Here is a 24,563-nt window from a genome sequence, read left to right on the forward strand (position 1 = left end):
ACACACTGCAGTCACTAGGCACCCTGGTCAGTCTGGGAGGTGGTTTTCGTGTTCTGTGTGGGGGGGAGCTATGTGAGTTTGTGGCGGGGGAGGGCAGTTACAGATCTTATGCAGCGGTCCTTAGCCTGGATGACGGAGCCACGCAGCAGGGGATCTGTAACCGCCCTCCCCCGCCACAAACTCACATAGCCCCCACACACAGAGTCCCGAAAAGGAGGGGTGGCAGGCTCCATTGAAACAACCAGTCCACCACTGCGGACTGCTCTAGGAGCAGGAGCCTGTCATTCCTTGAGTTTAGAAGCGTCCTTTCCACCACTACACCCGCTCCCCACCACAGTCTGCATCCCAGTTTCAACACTTTACCACGAAATCCTTAATAAAGAAAACGGTGTTAATAAACAAAGTTGCATTTATTTTATTTTTAAAGGTGTGTTGGAAGGGGGGGGAAGGGTGTTGGTAACTGGAGAGGATAGTCAACATTAACTGGGTAAAGAAACGGGGGCAGGTTCAGCTTCTGAACAAACAAACTTAATAGGCACAGGTTACCCTGCTCACTCTGGAACCTAGCTTTCAAAGCTTCCCGGATGCACAGCGCGTCCCACTGGGCTCTTCTAATCGCCCGGCTGTCTGGCTGGGCATAATCAGCAGCCAGGCGATTTGCCTCAACCTCCCACCCCACCATAAAGGTCTCCCCTTTGCTCTCACAGAGATTGTGGAGCACACAGCAAGCTGCAATAACAATGGAGATATTGGTTTCGCTGAGATCAGAGCGAGTCAGTAAGCTTCTCCATCTCCCCTTCAGACGTCCAAAAGCACACTCCACCACCATTCTGCACTTGCTCAGCTGGTAGTTGAAGAGTTCTTTTTCAGTGTCCAGGGCACCTGTATAGGGCTTCATGAGCCAGGGCATTAGCGGGTAGGCTGGGTCCCCGAGGATGACTATAGGCATCTCCACATCCCCAACAGTTCTTTTGTGTTCCGGGAAGTAAATACCTTCCTGCAGCCGTCTAAACAGACCAGATTTCCTGAAAACGTGAGCATCATGAGCCTTGCCCAGCCATCCGACGTTGATGTTTGTAAAACGTCCCCTATGGTCCATCAGTGCTTGCAGCACCATTGAAAAGTAGCCCTTTCGGTTAATATACTGGCTGGCCTGGTGGTCCGGTGACAGGATAGGGATGTGAGTTCCATCTATAGCCCCACCGCAGTTTGGGAATCCCATCGCAGCAAAGCCATCTATGATCACCTGCACATTTCCCAGGGTCACTACCTTTGAGAGCAGTAGCTCAACGATTGCATTGGCTACTTGTATCACAGCAACCCCCACGGTAGATTTGCCCACTCCAAAGTGATTCGCGACTGACCAGTAGCTGTCTGGCATTGCAAGCTTCCAGAGGGCTATGGCCACTCGCTTCTGGACAGTCAGGGCTGCTCGCATCCTGGTGTCCTTGTGCTTCAGGGCAGGGGACAGCAACTCACAAAGTTCCAGGAAAGTTCCCTTACGCATCCAAAAGTTTCACAGCCACTGTGATTCATCCCAGACCTGCAGCACTATGCGGTCCCACCAGTCTGTGCTTGTTTCCCGGGCCCAGAATTGCCATTCCACAGCATCAACATGACCCATTGCCACCATGATGTCCACGGCGCGGGGTCCCGTGCACCGCACTACCGTAGCCTCCTCGCCCGATTTCTCAGCATCTGCCTCTGAAAAAGGTGGATGATAACGTGCGAGGTGTTGACAACGGCCATAACTGCAGCGATGATCGCAGCAGGCTCCATGCTCGCAGTGCTGTGGCGTCCGCGCTGTCAATCACCAGAAAAGTGCACAAACTGATTGCCCGCCAGCGCTTTCACGGAGGGAGGGCGGGAGTGACGGTTGAATGACGACAGTTACCCAAAACCACCCTCGAAACATTTTTTGCCCCAGCAGGCATTGGGGGCTCAACCCAGAATTCCAATGGGCAGCGGGGACTGCGGGAACTGTGGGATAGCTGCCCACAGTGCACCGCTTCCAATGTCGACGCTTGCCCCGTTAGTGTGGACTCACAAAGTTGAATTGCTGTCCTTAGTGTGGATACACACATTCGACTTTGTAATATCGGTTCCACAAATTCACTTTAAGTAAAATCGAACTACTCTCGTAGTGTAGACAGGGTTTAACATCTGCAAAAATGTTAGCTAATTAGGATGAACCCCAGGGACTTGTCTGCATGATTTTTAATTAACACCCCCCTCCTGCACCACCACCACCAGCACCGCCCCGGTTTGTTCTTAGTAACAACTTGAAAACATATTTGCAAGGCCCGCTTGCTGTAGGTCACAGCTGAAAAAGGAGGAGGAGTGAGGAGAACTCCACAAACACATTTGAACTCACATTTTTTTCCTAAATAACACATTATAATCAAAGACAACTTTTAAAAGTATTTATAAAGAAATAATCACATATCCAAACTTGTTTCAGTGTGTATTTTCAGAAGAATGAAAGATGGCAGCTTCAAGGTACATTATAGTTCTGAAGTTAAGAAAATGTAAACGAATTCCTCATTTTTAATTGCAACAGTTAGTGGTTAAAAATGTGAATAAAAACTAAACTTTAACATTTGCATTTCTAATTATCTAATGTCCCATTTTTACTGAGGATTATATAGCAACTTAATTGTTTTATAATAACTTGTTTGCTATATTTATAGAATGACTTTTTTACTTTGGCTGATTTACATAAATTTACATAATTTATAGTGGGATCTCTTTTGTTCTTGTTTGCTTTTTTGTTAATTGCTTGAATATCTAACTCAGCATTTGACAAATCCAGCTGATTCATACATCCTTTTTATTAGGCCAGCATTACAATTTATATTTCATCATATAAATCCTTTTTCTTTCCCAAAATTGATGAAACGTTAGCTTAACATAGTTAAAAAGAAGAGAAAAGGGAGTAAAGAATCAGTGAACAGTCATAAAAGAAAAGGGTTCTATCAAAATATAATCCACCTGATGGGTAGAATACTAGTAAAATGACTTTCTGCACAATTAAAAATGGATGAGCCTTCCAGTTTTAAGAGATTCCTCTAGTCAAAGCTTATAAATGACCGTCTGTATGTACCACTTAATGATGAATCTGTGAATAATTAATAATAAATATATATATACACACACACACACACACACACACACAAGTTTAAACCATGAAGATGAACTGGAGTAGAAGTATTGAACAATACAGAAATTGCTATAGGATATCCCAAGAAATGAAAAGGGAATTGAATCTCTAGAATTAAAAACAAACATTATAACGGTCTTTTTACATCCACCCGAAAAAAAGTTTCCAAAACCCAATACTGGGAAAATGACTTTTTAACATGAGCAGTGCCATCAGTGTTCAATATGACCGATCATGTGAGATTTTTTATAGGATCCTGTCTTATGTAAGTGTTGACGTCACTAGGCATCACCCTAGGTAACTCGGGAGGGTAGATGACCACAAGTGTCAATGAAGCCTTCCTGCACTAGGCCTAAGTGAACCAAACTCTATCCTTCCATGTTTAAACTCTAATCAACCTCAAAAGCCAGGTGCAATTGGAATATGTAAGCAACCAGTTATCTGTGTCCAACCCCCTGCTCAAGCGGTAATAATGAGGCCTGCATGTTTCTGGCTGAAGGGAAATAGGACAAGATAACAGTTTAAAGAAGTTACTAATGAGCTAAACTTATAGCTGCCAAGAATGACTTAACTGCTTAAATGTAATTGTTATTTGCTTAGTAACTGTTACCAGGGAGGGAGGGGTAGAGGGAGAGGAAGGCAGGGGAAGGGTGAGGCTTAACTGCAAAATGTATAAAAGAAGAAAAACTGTTTCTGTTAGTGTGCTTGATTTGAGATGTGCCTGTCTCCTAGCTTTGGGATCCCAAATAAACTTTGTTTGCTTCTCCCCCTCGTGTGTTTATTGGCGCGAAGCACACCGGGCAACGAACCCCGCTGTTGCTTTGCCTCGGGCCCTCTGTGCCGGCAACATAAGTGATCATTTCATCATGGTAATATTATCATGGCTGTTTTTGATCCATATAACACAATATTTTACAGTTGTATATTTAAAAGAGGAAAACATTAGAAATAAGAATCTAAGGCTATTTAGCACAAGCTCAGCACACACTTTTGTTTTGTTTATAGGACAGGCAACCAAAGCATAGAAATGCCAATACTATATGCTTTTATAAATATGCTTATATTTAGTTTGGCCTTGGAATAATTCATGTCTGATTGTAACAAGTTGGCTAAACCTTGGACATGTTGGGATTAGAGCTGCTAGAAAAAAAAAAATCCAAAAGTAGACCAACATTAAAATGTTAAATTTGTGTTCATTTCAAGGTGACCAAAACAGAACTCTGTATGTGTGTGTTACTTAAAATATCAAAAACATGGTTACTGAAAACTCCTGTTTACCAAAATCACCCTATAGAGATGTGACAGGAAGTTCACACCTCTCAGCATTGTTGTTCTCTAGATTTAGGCATATGAAATTGCATTGGTTACATTCAAGTCATCTTTTCTAGCTTTAATTGTGGTTTACAACATGCAGTGTGGTGAAATAGGTTGAGTGACTCAACAATTGGTATGTGGATTGTTGGTGGGGTTAGTATTGATTTGTCCCATAGCGGATATATAGATAGAATATAGTGTTTAGGATTAAGGGGTTGGGAGTCTTTGGGCTGTAGGTGGGGGGGTAGTTGGAAAAATGGGGACAAATTTAGACTTTCAACTGCACATTTCCTTTTCAAACTGTAATATTTCTACTAATGTATAAAGGTCTGTATGTTCTCAACATTAAGTCTGGAGACTTTTTTCCCCCTCCTATTTTTTGTGTTCATGCCATAGCCGTCAAAAATAGCTGAATGAATTTTTATATGTGTATATATATGCTTGTAGCATTGACTATTATAATGGGAAGTGTCAAGCACCCTTAAGAAGCCAAAGTTCAGCTGTTTGGGTTTAAACATTCAATGCCAGGTGTCTGCCCCAAGCTGAATTTTTCAGCCAAAATGGTTCAGCTGTTTCTGAGAACAAGACTAGGTAAAATACATTGTTTTGCAACTTTAAGTCTGCTGTTGACCTTTTATTGGAGAAGCACTAGTATCCCCTTGCTTTGGAGCAAGGTCTTGAAATTTGTCAGGGAAGTGGCCTTCTGTCTAAATTTGGCCAAGTTATAAGCCTTTGGAAAAATCTCCGTTTGCACATGCTCAGTAGAGATATGCTAGTGTTTAGCTAAAGTCTCCAAAGGTTCAAACCTCAGTGAGCATGCTCCATACTTTCACCACTTCTAGTGCTAACCAGACTGCACATGAACCATCCCAGCAAAACAGCTGAACATGCTCCTTCCCAAGGCTTCAGCTCCTCACTGCTATGGGTCAGGGTGGGGCTGGGCACCATGAATGAGAGCAGATAGCTTGTCTCTCCTGTGTTTTCAGTGCCTCTGCCACCTTTGCTGGCACCCAGGTAATGTGCAGAAGGAATGAAATATTGAGGTCAACTACATGTCATTTAGGCAAATGTGCTATATGTCTGAGTGCACACTTTGGTGTTCGGAGTGAGTCAAAAAGTGAGAAGACAGGTGGCTAAACATACTCTCAACCTGCTTGGAGCCACTTTAAAGAACTATGGAGGACAAGCATCACTGGGCAAATGAGCTGGAAAATGCTATCAGTGACTAAATTCGCTTTTTGACGCTTTCAAAAATCAAGTGCAGCAGCTCACACAAAACAAATGGTTTAATTCACAGCAGAAAAAGCTTTCTGGAAGCTTTGTTCTGTACATAAACTAAAATATTGTAGTCAGGGCACAGAGGGTTGGAGACTGACTTTCAGGCTTTCCTCATTTCCAATCTATTACTGGTCATAATAATAATGAAACTGTTTAAATGATTTTTTTGATCTAGACTAGGGCATTTTAAAATATTAAAAATACAAATGTGTAAGTGGTGTCACTGGGTATTTTTTGTGTGTGTGTTGGCCAGGCTATTGTATTGGACATACACAAAACTCACAGCAGTGGGCATCCAGCTGCTGCTATTGCCTGAATAGCTGCTACTTATTTTATTTGCAATCATTTTAATGTCAATTCTTTTGTTACTAGTGACTTAAGTTAGAGGGGGGGAAATATATTAAGATTTTTCTGGGTAGACAAAGCTTGAATTTTTTAAAGTAGAATAAATTCTTTAAGAAAGAAAATCATTTCAGGCTGCTTTTCTGCATCATAAGAAAGAAAAGGGGGGGGGGGGAATTTTGTATTTCTTTGCAAGTCACCTTTAAAGAAATGGTAAAAATGTCCCTTGAAGCACCTTGCCATTAAAAAAAATAAGATATGTATTGGGAGAGATTGCCATGAGTAATAAAACAGGTCTTGGTAATGTTACTGGATACTAAACTAATGTTGACATTTTTGAGTTCATTGTTGTTATCTCCCATAAATATGACTGAGTTGTGGCCAAGAGGATGTGGGAGGATTGAGTTACGCTGGCTTGAGCCCTGAGCAAAAGGCACAGCTCCTTCCCTGTTCTTGCGGAGTAAGTGAAAGCTGTAGTTTACTCCCTCCTTGTGCCTGGTGAGCTATTCTGGCCAGTGAGTGGGTGGAGCCAAGACTACTCCCTCTCCACTTCTTTGAGCTCGCACTCTGCTCATGGGAGGCATCATAGGAGAGCAGAGACTATGCTGTGCCCCAGATCCAAGGTGTGTGGAGGATTTACTTGGAGCAGCACAGAGGGGAGAGGGCTTACCACTTATTGCTCTGCTTGACTAATTAAGACAAAGGGACAATCTAGCCCACCATGGTTTCTGTCTGGCTGACATCACAAAGTTAGTTAAAAAAACTGGAAAGTGGCTTGACATGGAAAAAAAATAGGATATGAGACCTTGTCTATGCCCCCAATTAAATGAACACCCCAAATGACAGCTGTATTTACACAACATATGAAAGGCACAGACACTATATGGAGAAATATGCAGCAGAAACAAGTAGATTAATTAGCACAGTTTGCATTTTTTAAACTAAATACAGAGGAGATAAACATCTTTTTTCCCCAAAACTTACAGATGTTTGTGCCTTTATTAACCTGAATTTTATAGTAATTTCCAAATCTGGACTTTTCTAGAGTGTTCTAATCCTAAGGGTGCTCTAGGGAAGTCAGGGAATACAGATTTCCAGTAGACTATTATGTTGTGACTAATGTAGCTATCCCAAACTCATATCAGTTAAACCATTATATAATGCTATGTCAGCAAAAGAGTATTAAACCTGTGTAGGTATAATAAAAACATCCAAAGTTACACATTTTTATCCTGTTTTGTGTAAGGGATATAAACCCTCATACTTCACAGGATAAGTGAACCTCTCACTGCCCGTGGCGAAGAATAAAATTCCCATGTAACTAGCTGTCTAGTAAGGCTTTATTATGTCTTTCATTGAAGCATCTGGTATAGTTTGGGCATTAGAAACTGGATAAAATGGACCACTGGTCTGATTGGGTATGGCAATTGCTATATTCCTGAAGTTTACATACTACAGAGCAAAATTCAGTCTATATGTACAGTTAGAGGTGAGGAATGGAGCAGATCTATGTTTTGGACAAAACTTTGCACTCTTATCTATTTTCCCTCATACTCAATTCTGTCAGTATCCAAAATTAGGTTATTTTTGACCTGTCTCTCTTTAATGAGCACAATAATACAAGTTTTATAGCTAGATGCACCCTTCTCTACAAACTTAAAAATGCTTACTTTATGTCAAATTTAAAGTTGTTAATTGGTTGCAGCTTTAATTATTAGGTTTCGAATTTCATTTCAGTTGGGTTGCACTTGTTGGCTAAGCTGCACTCTCAAGGACTCAGCTCAGCCTGCTGTCCTATTCTTAGGTGAGTAACTGCACTAGACTGGTTCAGGGTTAAAGAGAGGTTCTGTGTCATTGTTTATTAAAATAAAAACTTTGATCCTATAACCCAGCACTAACTGGTTTAGAAGAATTATTATTTTAACACCTTTAGTAAGCTTTCAGAAAGCTCTGTGAAATGTATAATGTGCAGTCAAATTAACATGAAAGCTCAGTTTGGCACTCTATAGAATGTGTCCTGTCAATATAATTTGAGCTACAGTAAACTGCATGACCTCCTTTAATCTGCTCAAATGTATCCCCATGATAAATCTAGCAAAGTCATTTTACTCTGTGGCTGAGTCTGATGTTTCCTTGGTTAGGTCAAGCTCATGTGTCTTTAATAAAGCAACTGAGAGTTTATCTACCTTGTCTCTGTGGTGTGTTTATGCTGCATCAAACGTAACTGTGCTGTGACAGTGAGATTTCCAGGGGGAGACAGATGCACTCAGCAGAAGTATCGTAGTGAGCTATGGGCCAGCAAAGTAATAAGAGGAGGTCTGGGTAAGAAGCTTCTTAAACATGGGGTGTTTTTGGTACTGTGGTAATTCCTGATACAGAATAAAAAACGTTAAATCAAACAGCCATATTGCTATGGTTCAGGTGAAGAACATAGCACACTTGTGAGCAATATAACACTAAAAATATAACTGTTCATGGTGTGTTATTACAGTCACTGTACACAGTATATTTGCTATTCCAGCAATTGTTCAACTGTGTGGTTTGTTTGTTTTTTAAAAAGTTCTGGTTTATACAAATGTTTTAAGTCTACGCCTTTAAGGCTGAAGTAACTGATACATTCATTTACACAGAGAGAGAGAGATGGAATAGACATGATGTTATATAGTATAAAAATTCTATTGACACAAAAGTGGATAGAAGTCATAACTGTGTTGGGTGTGACGCTGGGAAAGGAGGAATCATGAAAAGGGCCAGCTTACGGCAATTTGAATCCCAGTGGACAAGACACAGGGTTGGGATTCAGAAGACTTGGCTTCTACTTCTGGTCTTCTTGGTGACCTTGCGCATGTTGCCTTTCTACTGTACCTCAGTTTGATTTTTCTGTAAAATGGGGATACTGGTTTCCTTTGTAAAGTGCTTTTAAAATCTATGGATGAAAATCGATCTATAAGAATTAAGTATAATTATATGACCCCCTCATCATAGTATCCAAGTGCCTGAAGAATGTGAATGAATCCTTCCAACAACCCTGTGAGGAATATGAGCATTTTTTACAAATGGGAAACTGAGGCACAGAAAGATTAAGTACATTGTCCTAGATCACACAGGAAGTCTATGTGACAGCAAAACGCAGAACCCAGATCTATTTAATCTCAGCCCAGTTCTTTAAACACATCCTTCCTATGCTAATCCTTACATAGTGCCTAAGGGAATTCTTGCAGTCCCAATATTTCTTGGGAAAGGAGAATGAATCAAAATGAAAGGAGAACTTTTATAGAAATACACACAAATAATATACTATTACCACTATTAATAATCTGATTCATGTAGGTAGCAATACGAATGCTATGGTGTATATTTTGCATTTTGCCGTCTTCGTGATTCAAATAAATCATAAGCTGAGATCTTTGGACAAATGTGGGAAATATTCCTTTCATGAGGAATAAGTTCTATGTGGTAGTGGATACAGTGGTTTCATAAGAGCCCTACATTTAGAGAACAAATGGTCAGATATAAATAAGAACATGCTTTGAACTGTCAGGAGCCTTATTATTGTTGCTGCATTTTTGTCTATTAACTTTTGACCAGTAATATGCAGAAAGGAATAAGAGTATGGCTTACTGAGTAGCAAAAGTTCAAGTCTGACCCCAGAATATGTGCTCATAACTACTTCCATGCTGTATTAAGAGGAGCGTTGTATTAGCTGAGATCCTGCTGAGATATTAAAGAGAAATCCCTTCTTCTTATAACTCCAGAAGGAGAGCATCAATGCTTTATCAAATATACCTTCTCTACTTGAAACAAATTCCAGAACAGTAGGGCGGCCTGAGCTATTGCTGCGGATCTGTTTTACTTTCATTCATGTTTGCTGTAGTCCTGGTTTGCAGGGAGTGCTTCATCACAGATGCTTATTTTAAACTTCATATATTTAAGAAAAACATTTGAATGGGTGGGAGGAATAGATGACAAAGTTGAAAGTGGTGCATTAGGCTAGTAAAGCAAACAGCAATTGGACTCTGTGTATATACACGAGTTCAGTTCCTGGCTCTGCCACAGACTTCTTGCATAACCTAAGGCATGTCACTTAAACTCACTGTGCCTCAATTTCCCCATGTGTAAAGTGGGGTTGATAGTACTTTTGTACCTCATACTGATGTAGTGTGAGGACAAATTCATTAATCTTTGAGTTGCTCATGTTCTATAGAGATGGGGTCTCTACGAGTACCTAGATAGTCTTGAATCCAGACTGGAAGAATTTATAAAAGCCCATTGTTGTTGTAGCTGTGTTGGTCCCAGGATATTAGAAAGACAAGTAATATTTTTTTTTTAGTTAACCAACCTTTGTTGGTAGTTGACGAAAGACGTAAACTCAAGAACTTAAGACCTGAAGAGGAGCTCTGTGCAAGCTTTAAAGCATGTCTCTCACCAACAGAAGATGGTCTAATAAAAGATATTACTTCATTCACCTTATTTCTCTAAAAGCCCATTAGGCATTTAATACAATTTATTTTATACATTCAAGAATCTGTAGAATGAAATATCTGCCAATATAGACTGATGAAATTAAATAAGAGAGCTCTCAAAAACATAATGCTACTAAATTAAGGAAAAAATTAGTTACTTCCCAAGAATCATAGAAATATAGGGCTAGAAGGGACCTTGAGTCCATCCTGCCCTATCATGAGCCAGGACCAAGTATAACTAGACCATCCCTGAGAGGTGTTTGTCTAATCTGTTCTTAAAAATACTCCTGTAATGGGGATTCTACAACGTCCCTTAGAAACCTTCTGTAATACCTAACTATTCTTATAGTTAGAAAAGTTTTTTGCTAATATTTAACACAAATCTCCCTTGCTGCAGATTAAGCTTATTACTTCTTGTCCTACCTTCAGCAGGCACACAGAACAATTGACCACCATCTTCTTTATAACAGTCCTTAACATATTTGAAGAGTATCAGTGGGTCTCCCTTCACTCTTCTTTTCTCAAGACTAAAGATGTCCAATCTTTTTTTCACCTTTCATCATAGGTCAGGTTTTCTATTTGTCCATATCTTTCTAAAAATATGGCAACCAAAACTGGACACAATATTTCAGCTCAGGCCTCACCCATGCTGAGTAGAGTGGGACAATTAGCTCTCAGGTTTTGTATATGAGCAGCTCTTCTGTACAGATCAAAGAGATGCATAGTCATTGAGACACTTGAGAAAACTTGAAGCTATTGAAATGAGATGTTTGAGGGGAGTAAGAGCAGTGACGTCACTGGACTACACACAGAATGATGTTATCAGGAATGAGACCAAGGTCTGTGGTATCAGAGCAGCTGCAAGAGAAGAGGCTGACATGGTTTGGGCACATAGAAAGGATGGAGGAGGGAATGCTAATAGGGGGGCATTTGAGAATAGAATTCCATGAGTGAAGAACACAATGACAGACAAGTAAATGGTAGGTTGATTGTACACTAGAGGGCAGAATGGATATGGAGTGAGCATTGGACCAGGAAGCCTGGAAAAGACTGATCTATTGACCTGACCCAGTGTAGCTCGGAAAAGGAGAAGAATTCTGAATTCCAATCCTGTCTTCCAAATGGCTTGCAACCCCTCCCAGATTGGTGACAGCCACAAATTTTATAATCATATTCTCCACTCCATCATCCAAATCATTAATGAATATGTTGATGTAAAAAGTGGAAAAAGGCTACACTGATGGGGAAGCAGCTGCAGCCGGGACCACACCCCAATCAGGCCACACCTGGCTCTGTTATAAGAGCTCAGGGAGGAGCTGCCTCAGTCTGTCTTTCTCTAGCTGTGGAGAGAGAAGGACCTAGCAGCCTGGGAATAGGGTACCTGGAGCAGAGCAATGCTGGGGAAGGGCAATAAGGGCTGGGGAGCCCTTGATAAAGGCATATGCGGGTACTGGGGCTGGGAGGTGCAGCCTGGGGTTAGGCAGAGACAGCTGGTCCAATCTCCTTGCCAATGATGAGCAGCCATGATGGACTGTAGTTTGCCCCAGTGAGCAGAGGCTAGATGACGATTGGCAGTAGCCACTGAGGCAAGGTGGGTGTAGAGGGTTGGGGGTTCCCCTTGGAGGGGAGACCCAGAGTGTGGGGGTACTGCTAGGGCAGAACCCCAAGGTAAAGGGCACCAGGGTCTGGGAGGGACATGGGGGGGCTGGGGCAGGCAAGTCACTGGCCACCAGGAGGCATCCCAAGTGCTGGATGAGCTAATTGCTAAATGAGCAGCAGGAGGTGCTGCGTTGGAGAGTCATTGACCCTGTTACAATTGACTAGTACTGGACCCAGGCAAGACCGTTGCAGGACCTGACTAGATACATTCTACCAGCAAACCATTGATACATCTGACAGCAAGCCACTGACTACTATTCTTTGAGTACAGTCTTTCAACCAATTATGCACCCACCTTACAGTACCTCCATTTAGACCACACTTCACTAATTTGCTTATGAGAATGTCATAAGAAGCCATAAGCATCAGATTTCATTAAACATCTGCTAATGATTGCATGTGTAAAACTATGAGCCCAGATTTAGAGATTGTTCTGTCAAAAAAGATGTACCTTGTCATCTTATCAAGAGGTAGAATTTGACCTTTCGAGATCAAAGTTGTTGATTCTGCAATCATTCACCTAGAATCTACACTAGAGGATCTGGCTGCAAGCTCAGAGCCTGATTGGGAAATCTGGTGGGCAATTATTTAATGCCAGAAAGTAGCCTGCCTCTTAAATTCTTCCAAGAATTTTGAAAGCTAAACTCCTAAATGTGCAGTGTAGAGGAGTGGACTCACCCCTGCAGCACCTCCTGCTGGTAACTTCTGGGAATTAGCTCTTCCAGCATCCTGGAGCACCCCCTGCAGGCTGGTGATCCACCTGTCCTCTGGCCCCATGTCCCTCCTGGACCCCGGTGCCCTTGTATCTGGGGTGCTGCCCCCTGGCAGTACACCCCTCAGTACTAGGGTCTCCCCTCCCTGGGGAACCCCCACCTACTATCCCTACCTCACCTCAGAATAAGGCCACTGCTAGTCTCCAACTAGCCCCCATTCCCTGGGGCAGATTGCAGTATAGGCCACTCATCACAGGCAAGGTTGGGTTTGGACCTCCTGCCTTAGCCTAGCCCTGGGCTGCCCTCTGCAACCCCCAGTACCGCTTGATCTTCTTCTGGGGCTTCCCAGGCTAGAGCGCCCCAGCTCCTCAGCCTTTCCCCAGCCCTGCTCCACTCAGGTACCCTGTCTCAAGCTCCCAGCAGCCAGGCCCTTCTCTCTCTGAACACAGAGAGAGACTCCTTGGGCTTCTGGCTCACAGCCTTTTTATATAGGCCAGCTGTGGCCTGATTGGGGCATGGCCCAGCTTCAGCCACTTTCCCCAATCAGCCAGGGTTTTACCTTGCCCAGCCCCAGCCCTCTGCAGGGCTTTTCCAACCCCTTCAGAGCCAGAGCGGGTGTTCACCCCGCTACATGCAGTCGTTCCCCTCACCTTCTCATTTATGCACTCCCTATCCGTGGCCCCACAAAGTCGCGGGACCTCCTGGTCAACTTCCTCTTGGCCCTGGCTAAACAGGCCATCTATAAAACCAGGGAGAGGAGGTTGGCCGATGGAGGTTCCTGTGACTGTGGGGCCTGTTTCCGATCCTCTGTCCGTTCACGTATCCGGGCAGAGTTCCTCTGGGCGGCGTCCACTGGCTCCCTTGACACCTTTGAGGAGCAGTGGGCGCTGTCCGGGGTTCTCTGCTCGGTGTCCCCGTCAGGTTCCCTTCTTTTGACCCTTTAATCGCACTCCTGTCCCTGTTTTTACATTAGTTGTCCCCCATAATCATTTGGGTTTTAGGTCCTGTGGGTCCTCCCCTTAGGCTGGGGGGAGGATCCTTTAGCAGTGGGCGGGCTTCGCCCGCCCACTTCCCGGAACCCAATAGGTACATGCAGTCATTTAAATAAGCAGAATATCATGACATGTAGGGTACAGTACTATGCATCCAAAAATCTGTATATTCATTAATCTTGTTCCACACAAGTGGTTGAACCATGATACATATTGAAAATGTCCTTGTGTTAGAATTGACTCCCCAACCCCTTGGAAAACAATATTTTCTCCATTTTGTGTTTAAGTAATTCCAACAGATATCAATGTAATATCTGTGAAGAGCAATTTGAAGGTGGCCTGAGCTAATATGAACAACCATAACAGCAATCTCCTTTTTCTAATTTGCAGCCTTTTGTATGTTGCTTTTCTGAATGCATGCTGTGTTATTTAACTGTATGGCTTCAATAAATTAAATGAAGATTTAATGGTATTTAACATTGTGTGCATCTCTGTTAAGAAGCTTCTGTATTCTGATAAGTAATGTTATAACACCTCTGCTTTGAACATTCATCAGCCAAGCCAAATGCCAGAATAAAATAAATAAAAAATACTTTATATTAGCAACCTGAATAGCATGGCAAAGATGATATTCAATATCAATAAATTAGGAACTTGATGTGTCCTCTGCACACTGATCCAGAAAACAAAATGTGGACCACAGTTCTGGTGGTGTATCCTAAAAGTTTCTTTCACCTCGTCCATTCACTTGGTGTTTCACAAGTGTAGATTGTAGAACCCAGAACCTCATACTCTTTAATGTGATTATCCACAGAGCAACCCCTGAAGTAGGGAAGCACAGTTATCCCTATTTTACAGAGGGACAACCAAGAAATAAAGATGCTAAGTCACTTGCCCAGGGTCACACAGGAAGTCTGTAGTGGGGCAGGGAAAGAACCCAAATTTCCCTAGTCCTAGGCTAGACCCTAACCACTGGACCATCCCTCTGTCTAGATTATAGACAGCTTATTGGAATTCTATATTTCCTATGTGCGTCCCACTCCCAGTGGCATACTTTACAAAATTCTAGGTTTCCCAGTTATCAGAAGAAAAGCTATTAACTCTGGCACCTGTAAAATACACCATTGATATCCAAATAATGCAGATGTTTTAGCGTTTACTTCAATCAACATTTTAAATTTGAATGCCTAAAGTTAGGCATTCCAATTGATCTTTTGGTACTTAAATAAGTGACCTAATTTTAAGGGTTGTCACGTATACACATACCTCATCTTTGAAAATTAGAGCAGCCTAATTTAGGTGCCTCCTACGTGGGTTTCAGTATCCAGCTTTCAAGTTGAAACATTTTAGCCTTTTTTTGAATCAATCTTAAATTAAGCTTCCTTAATGCAGCCCTGAAAGGTGCTCAGATACCACAGTGAGGATGCTGGGATAAGCACCACTACAGAATAGAAGAGAACCTCTCACACCTAGAGGAGGTGCCCTCTAGGTTAGCATTCAGGCACATGGACAGCCAGGTGAAACTTCAATTGCTGCTGACATTCTGATAAGCATCAGTGTCCAGAGCAGCCAGCCTGGCCCTTTTTATCCCCGAGTAGTTCTTGATTGCAAATTTGACTTCAGCCCCAGCTCTATACTCCCCCCCCCCCAACACACACACACATTTATCTGAAAGGGAGTTGACTGATGCCTTCAGACAGGCCCTTTTCAGGGTCCTCTTTCATGAGCTCTAAATTCCCAGGATTTTTTACATTTAAAGTTTACATGACTGGCTTGCTGATTGTCTTTGAACTGATATACCCTGGTGTGTGTGTGTGTGGTGTTTAAACACACTTTTTAAATTTCTGCATTATTTTAAGCTACTAGGATTTTAAGAAATATATTTAAATTAAACTATTCGGCATGTAAATCTATTTTAGAAGGATGTAGATTTAATCAAAAACTTTCCTAGAAGGAGTTTTTTATTTGTTTTTAAGAACATCTTTTCCTGGCTGTGAAACAGGAGATTAAGTTGGTAGAGTTAGCAGACAAAGACTAGAATCCGGGGCCAGCTGTCATCAGGCCTGGAAAACTACAGTAGAGCATAAATAAAAGCTTTCATAATTATTCTTAAGTAATAGCTTCAATAATAATTAATTCAGTTTCTCCTCTCTGGAAATTAATCAGTCTCTCTTCTTTCCACTAATCCACATAGAATCTTTGGATCCAATCCTTCCAAGTTTTATTGTTTGTAGTAAGATGAGAAGATGAGAGAGACTTTTCTTTTCTTTTTATTCTTTTTCATCTTTGTGTGGAAACTTTCTGGCCTCTTTTGCTAGACAGAAATAGAAAGGAGGGTGCTGACTGCAGACTTCTGTTGGACAAACACTATAACTTTCTTTAAACACACTAGTGCCTACAATTGAGCCAAACAAACAGATGGAAAAAAGTGTTGAAATAAAGCTGTGTAAGCTCCACTGAGGAAAAAAAAATCTTTTACTTTTGTTTTTTTCTTCCAAGAACGGCACCCTGGGGAAGGTTCTGTCACTGAGTTTTATAGGCCAGGTGTTCTACTGAAGGAAGGCAAAAAGAGGTAAAAAAAAAAAAAAAAACAACCACAAACTTTTTTTCAGCAAATGTGAATGTTTTGCAGGGGAAATCAACAGGTGGGCCAAATATCAACTTTAAAAATACATTAATTAGCTTCTATATAGTGAGTCTTTAAATGTTTTGAAGGCTGATTGATATTTATCAATTTTTCTTTTCTCTCCCAGAGTGTAATAGTTGCTGCTTAGCAGACTGGAAAAATAACATTGAGAAAATTGTTATGACCACAGAAATTTTAAATTAAAAAACCTGGTGATTTTTTTTCTATTTCTTTCTTGACATACTTTATTATTGCACAGTTTGGAAACAACTTTTCAGACATATTCATTCCTTTTTGCTTATAAATATGAAGCTCTGTCGCAACTCGACATAACTCGAGGAAACTAATTATATCTCGAGAAAAAAGCAATATTGCTATTTAGTATTAATTGACTGAGAGTTTGACTTTAAGGCCAGAATGGACCGCCATGATAATCTAGTCTGACCCCCTGCACATTGCAGGCCATAGATCCCTAAACTCTGGCAGAGTTATTGAAGTCCTGAAATCTTGATTTAAAGACTTCAAGTTACACAGAATCCACCATGTTCTTTAGTTCAAACCAGCAAGTGGCCCATGCCCCATGCTGCAGAGGAAGGAAAAAAACAACAACAAAAACCCAGGGTTTCTGCCAATCTGACATGGAGGAAAATTCTTTCCTGCTTCCTAAATATGGTGCTAAGTAAGATCCTGAGCCTGTTGGCAAGACTCACCAGCCAGACATATGGGAAAGAATCCACTGTAGTAACTCAGAGCCCTCCTCATCTCCAACCATTGGAGATATTTGTTACCAGCAGTCATAAATGGGTGGCACGCCACTGTAGGCAGTCTCATTGTATTACCTCCATAAACTTCTCAAGCTCAGTCTTAAAACAAGTTAGGTTTTTTGCCCCCCTCTCTTCAGAAGGTTGTTCCAGAACTTCACTCCTCTCAGTTAGAAATCTTTGTCTAATTTCAAATCTAAATTTGTTGATGGGCAATTTTATATCCACTTGTTCTTGTGCCAACATTGGCTTTTAACTTAAATAACTCCTCTCAATGTTTATCTCTCTGATGTGGCTAAACAAGACAAGCTCCTTAAGTTTCCACTCATACAGTAGGTTCTACATACCTCTGACCATCCTAGTAGCCCTTCTCTGCATCTGTTCCAGTTTGAATTCATCTTTCTTAAACATGGGAGACCAGAACTGCACACAGTATTCCAGATGATTTCTCACCAGTGTCTTGAATAATGGTAATAATACTTCCCTATTTCTACTGGAAATATCTCACCTCACTTGCTTATTCATGGCCCAATTCTGTCATCCTTTGTCATGTTGACAAGTACCTTTTGCCCCTGGCTCTGTAAAAACGTCCTTGATGTCAACAGGACTGCTCATAATGCATGAAGTTAATCATGTGTTAGTCTTTGTTGGATTGAGGTCTTACTCTGTGATAATACCTATTAGTTTGTATGGGAACAATTGTGGAATAAGGTACTACTCCGTGTGAGTCAAGAATGATAAGGTAGAGCACTGGTCATTTCAGTGATTTATGCAAATTGGGCAAAGAAGTTATCTATGGCCTATAGAAATAAAGCAAGATGTGGAATTGGTTCATATAAATGAAATTACTGTATCAAAGCAAAAAACCTTTAAACTACCTTGATTTCCTGGCTTGACTTGGTGACCAATAATATTTATTGTTTTGGAGAAAATGCATAATTTTGTAACTTGAACTGAAGACTTGTGGTGATTGAGAGAGTTTTAAATATGTTTCACCAAAAACCTCCTGTATCTAACAACATCACATCATAATGATGTAAGGCACAGAAGCAGCTATTAGATAGCTATGATTTCTATGGAGCAGACAAAACTCTTGTAAAGTAACTTTTATACACAAGGGACAGAAATATGATTCCATTGCCTGAGTTGTCCAACTGACAATAATGGGAATACAAGCATGAGAAAGGCAATCACAATCTAGTTCCTGGTCTTCTCTTGGTAAATATCAAAATGCCAGTTGGCTTTTCACTATGAGCATAGTTTAATTTTATGCATTAACCTTCCCAATTCTATCAGAATATATGCCATGATTGACAGTTAAGTACAAATATGTGGTGTTAACTTTCCTTAGAATGACCCCATAACATAAGTTAAACACTTCATTCTGACTGACTGACTGATTACAAAACTTTCCACCATTAAAGGCACTTGCATCAATCAATTCCAATCATTTTCCTTGTTTATTCTTACTGGTTCAATTGCCGAAATTAACAAACTAAATTAATTTGAGACACAAGGATAGTAGAAGAGGAATTAAGCAAATTATAAGGGATAACCCTTCAAATGTGTTGGTGGCTTTTGCCTTTTTTATGTACATACAAACAAAAGAGGATTTTTTCTTAAAAATAAAGAGAAATGAGTTCAAATTACCATACACAAATACAAGTTTTTGTTTTGTATCAGAAGACGTTATCAGTATTTTTTTTAAAACCCACAAAGTGTAAAATACTTCAGGTTTTGAAAGCTCTGTAGTGCATAGTGGCTTATGGTAGGAAAAATAATCATCTTTATCTAATGGTAGAGTTTTAGTCTAGTTTTTCTTAAAGTAGGAAACCAGTAGGCTTCACACAGTCATTTCCGATAGCCATGGATGTTCAACTTATCGCTGCAAATGATTGCAACTTGAAAGGTGGGTATGTGGTTGATTTCTGTTTTTAAAAATTAGCACATTAAAAAGAATAATCTCAACAGATTTGTGCCATAATATCATCGTTATTTCTACCCACAAACACCAAGATAATTAGCTATGGTTTGTGGTAACAAATAGTGAAGTTTGTGAATCAAATGTTTAATACCTGAATCTAAAATTCATATTCCAACATAACCCTACACACAATGTCTAGCTGAGCTACTAGCAGCATCTGTTTACTGCTTCAGTATGACTAAGCTATATAATCAGATTTAACCCCCCAAATTTCTGTGCCTGGAGAGAGGGAATTCTGTGGTCGTCTTCCTGCAGAGACATCTGTAGATTTTCAAGTAACAAAACAAGAATTATGCAGCACTCCCCCATTGCAGGCACTGCTAGGGGCTTACATCACTCCAAAACTAGGGGCTTGCATCACCCCCAAAAAAGCAGGGCAGGTAGTCCTTCCTCTCTGCAGATTAGGCTGGGCTTTGCTGTGGGAAATACCTTCTATTGAACTATCCTATGGTGCACTGGGAGCTCAGGGAGGGTCCCATCTCTTTGGGCAGTAGTAGTATAGTGACTTGATCAATTTCTAGATGTGTGGTGTTTTTATTATTATTATTATTATTATTTTTACTTTATTTGCCAACTGCAATATTGAGCCCTTAAATTACTGATAGGTACACTCAACCTTAACTTCATTTTAATAAAGTTTTTTTTTTTTAATTCTGGAAACATATACCTGATTTCACTCTTTCTGAATGGGATTAATGCACTGGTGAAGTTCATAAGATTTCATATTACCTATCAAACCATAAGATGGGTTTTGATGAGCTCCCTCTCCCTGTTTCTGAAATTAAAGGATCAGAAGTGTTCTATTCTCTCGATTATAAAATACTGTTTTGTTTGTTGCACTGCAAGGACTGTTAGTATGCACACCCCATTCTGTTATGTGGATAGGCAATGGGAACTAGTTATATGAGGAGACTTGGAATCAGTCAACTGGGATTCTAGTCGCAATTATTGTGGCCTCAGCATATTATGCTGGACAAACCTGTTAACAGCTCTGTGCCTCAATTCCCCATCTTTTAAAATGGGGAGATTAATGCCTACCTTTTTTAAAGCACTTTGGGCTCCTTATATTATGGAAAGGGTTATATTTTGAAAGGACAAACTGCTGCACTACTTTCCCACTGAACTTTCATAGCAAAATAAAAATATTTCAAACAGGAAAAAGGTGAGTTGTTCAAAATCAATAGCATAAATAATTCCTGTTCCTAAAATTCCCCTGATGACTCAACTTGAGGTTGTCTCGCTTAAAATGGAAAGCTAGGTAATGGGCACCTAGATTACTCATTCAGGCCCACATTTTTGCTAGTCCTTCACACGTTTGTATGGACAATTTGTGGACGCACCTCTTCTGCCTATGCTAAATGGGTTTTGAATTGGTGTTTTTTTCTATGTGTGTGTGTGTGTGTGTGTGTGCATTCATTCTGCTATGATCCAGATCCATAAAGGATACCAGTCTGCTATAGCTGCGAGCTAGGGGATATATGGTAATAATTCATATTGATTTCAATGGGGCCAGGGTTTTACTCTTAGTCTTTTAACTAAAGCTTTAGGGGCTCATGCTTTGGTAGTCCCAAATTTAGTCCACAGGGACGATCAAGATGGCAGGTGTTATATTTGCATAAACAACTACACATTTGCATAAAGGAGGAGCCAGAAAACATTATAGGCATATTTATAGAAGCATACTCAAAATTTGGCCCTAAATAAGCACTTTCCAAATTAGGAAACCACTGATTGATTTACTCATGTCTCCTACTTCTCTTATATTAAAATTTGCTAATTCTGGTTTAAGGTATATAAAATTATGACCCTAAAATACCAGGAGGAGAGAAAAATGCATATATTTTAATGGAAGTACCAATTGTCTCACTATATTTTTAAATTGCAGAATACTCAACATACAGTATAACAAGACAGGCAGTTCTCCAAACTGTTCATGATATTCAGGGGCTATACATGATTTACATTTAAATAGCTGTATGAAAATACAAAAATACAGCAACAGATCAAATGTCAAAATGAATTTGGACACACTCTGAACCAATTAGGATTACTTCAGTTAATAAAAACTCTCATGAAGACTGATACAGAATAGCGGTCTTAATCTGAAGTGGAGATTATAACTCTGTTTTGACGTATGTTGAATATTAACCAAAGGCGTATTACAGAAAAAGCTAATTCTGTAACTATAGTGTGCAATTTGGCTGAGTACCTGGATCAATCATTTTCTAATTCTAGATGTTAACATCTAGCAGGGAGAGGAAAGATAACCTTGTGGTTAAAATGCAAGGCTGGTACTCTGGAGATCTGCATTCTACTCCCAGCTCTGCTACAGGGTGAAAGCTAGATTATCAGTAAGGGATAGCGGGGAGACAGTGACACATTTCCAGGAGTTAGTTCTAGATCCCTCGTTCTTCAGGCCAGTCCAAACTCTGACAGAGCTTAAAGCAGCTACGAGGCAGTAGTTCTGACACACCCACTCCCAGACCTTGAGACACCTCTGCTCTAGGAGAGCGATGCAGGCAGAGGCAAGAGCCCAGCTGTAGCACAGATGCGCCAGCAGGAAGTTTCCCTCTGACAGGGAAATATAGTACAGGACATCTGCAGCCTAATTATGTCCCTTTTAGAACACTGTGGCCCTAAACTAGCTAGAGATTCTGACCTTTGCTATGTCCACATAACCGATCTATGCCATTTTGCTTGCCTAGAAAGGGGAGATGCCACCTGTGCTATTTAACTGGGATGTCATAGAGAAAACTCCATTAATGTGTGAGGTGCTCAGATATTATGATAAATAGTGTATAGCAATAATTGTAATATGTAGGCATTAGTGTATTTACAGTATATGACAGAGGGCATGACAAACTGTTTTTCTTTTGGTAAAATTCTCTTTTGTCCTCTGCAATATAGATCACTCAGCTGAACTGAACACATGTACAGAATATTATGACATGTTGTACAGACTAATAGGCCCAAATCCTCAGATGGCGTAACTTCATGGAAGTCAAAACAACTATACTTGATTTACCTTTTTGGTTGAGGATGCATATATATGTGTGTGTGTATGTTCATTAATGTCATTTGGAATTTTAATAAAGGACTGAGTTACAGAATATGCAACAGAGATGCACAATATTGTTGAGGTATACAAAGTGTGGATGAGAGAACGGAATTTCTGCTTGGTTTGTAGAATACAGCATTCTGAAAGTTAAATAATAAAAAAGTGGGGAGCAGTGGGGGTGCGGGAGAGTCATTTAAGTAGAAACTATTTAATACATTAAAAAGCATCTCACATACAGATGATTCTTCTCTGACAGAAGCTTTGTGTTTCCAGGGATTTGTTCCGCATTATAAAGTCAACCGACGTTAGTCTGATTAAACCATAATTTCTCATTTTAAGTGCAGCGTTCTGTTACAATAAACCTACAAGAAAATAGGTTCTAGGCATCTAATTGGTCTGTTTTGAGTTCCTGTAGTGAGCCAGTTAATTGACAAGTGATTTAGTTGATTAATTTACTGGAACAAAAAGAACAAGAGATGAATTACTTCATTGCTACTCTCTTTTCCGGTGGGAAAGCTCTTAAAGGTACAGCAGAACACCTGATCTGCTGTCATATACTTTTTGTCTGAGACCAAGAAAGAGGTAAAAATATGTAAGAAGACCTCCTATTGTTCACAGTTGATATACTGTAGAGTAAGAATTAAAACACAAGGAACAAAGAAAAGCCATCAGTCAAAATCCTGTTTTTTTCTCTTCCCCCTACATTTATTTCAGAAAGGTTATACATTTGGAGGTCTATTAAAAACTCTTCTCATATCTTGCCTTCTTCTCCCCAAGCCCCTTAATAATTCATCAGTTTGTTCTTGGTGATGTTATTCTTACCCATGCAGCCTTAGGCTTCTCTTACAGACAAAAATTTCCAGACTTTGGGGACCATTTACTCTACATTGCTCCTGTCCATCCCTGCAGCCCTTCTTTTTTGCCTCCAGACTACTTGCCAAGGAGCTGTTTTCATTGTATCCTCTAAAATTCATCTCAGTATGGGTAAACTCATCAAATTTATAACATATCAATCCTCTTCCAGCTCTGAGCTGTCCACTGTTTGCCATCTTAGGTCTGTCCAAGGGCAAAATGCAAAGGCTTGTATAGGGCTAGTTCAGTCAGATCTGTTTTTTAAAGTGTTGGGTTTTTTTGGTCTGAAAATACTTAGGTTATTCTTTTTCCAATTCAAAAAATGGAAAGGAGTTTCACAAGAAAAGCAAGTGCTATGATGAACTCAAAGTAATTTGCAGATGGTGTATATTAATTAGAGAAGGAATTTAGGTCAATTTTAAGTATAATTTTGGAATATTTACTTACTGACTTATGAAAATATTTTCTAAGGCATCTAAGGTATTCAGAACAGAGATGTGCAGAAAGTTCCATAGAAGTAGAAAAAGTGGTGTAGTATGGCTATTTCTATGTTTCATGAGTAGGTTGGTGGAGGGCTTTCAGTTGATGAAATACATCACTCCATTCTGCCAGTGAAAAATAAGCAACCTCTTTGATCTGTGGAAAAGAAAGCACATGTATCACAAAAAGGGTGGGAGGAAATTTACCAGCTTAAATACTGACCCAAATTCTTTTATGCATGCTGGTGGTTCAACCTCATTAACTTCAGTGACATTATGGTCATGCATCTGAGGCCTGGTCTACACTAGGAGGTTATGTCGAATTTAGCAGCGTTAAATCGAATTAACTCTGCACCCGTATACACAACAAAGCTATTTAGTTCGACATAGAGGTCTCTTAAATTCGATTTCTGTACTCCTCCCCGACGAGGGGAGTAGCGCTAAATTCGACATGGCCATGTCGAATTAGGGTAGGTGTGGATGGAATTCGATGCTAATAGCTCCGGGAGCTATCCCACAGTGTACCACTCTGTTGATGCTCTGGACAGCAGTCTGAGCTTGGATGCTCTGACCAGCCACACAGGAAAAGCCCCGGGAAAATTTGAATTCTTTTTCCTGTCTGGCCAGTTTGAATCTCATTTCCTGTTTGGACATCGTGCGAGCTCAGCAGCACTGGCAACGATGCAGAGCTCTCCAGCAGAGGTGACCATGCAATCACAGAATAGAAAGAGGGCTCCAGCATGGACTGATCGGGAAGTCTTGGATCTGATCGCTGTGTGGGGCGATGAGTCTGTGCTTTCGGAGCTGTGATCGAAAAGACGGAATGCGAAGATCTACGAGAAGATCTCAAAAGCCTTGACAGAGAGAGGATACAGCTGGGAT

Source organism: Terrapene carolina, unplaced genomic scaffold (genome assembly GCF_002925995.2).
Source record: "Terrapene carolina triunguis isolate 2854851 unplaced genomic scaffold, T_m_triunguis-2.0 Scaffold66, whole genome shotgun sequence".
In the NCBI taxonomy this organism is placed as follows: Eukaryota; Metazoa; Chordata; order Testudines; family Emydidae; genus Terrapene; species Terrapene triunguis.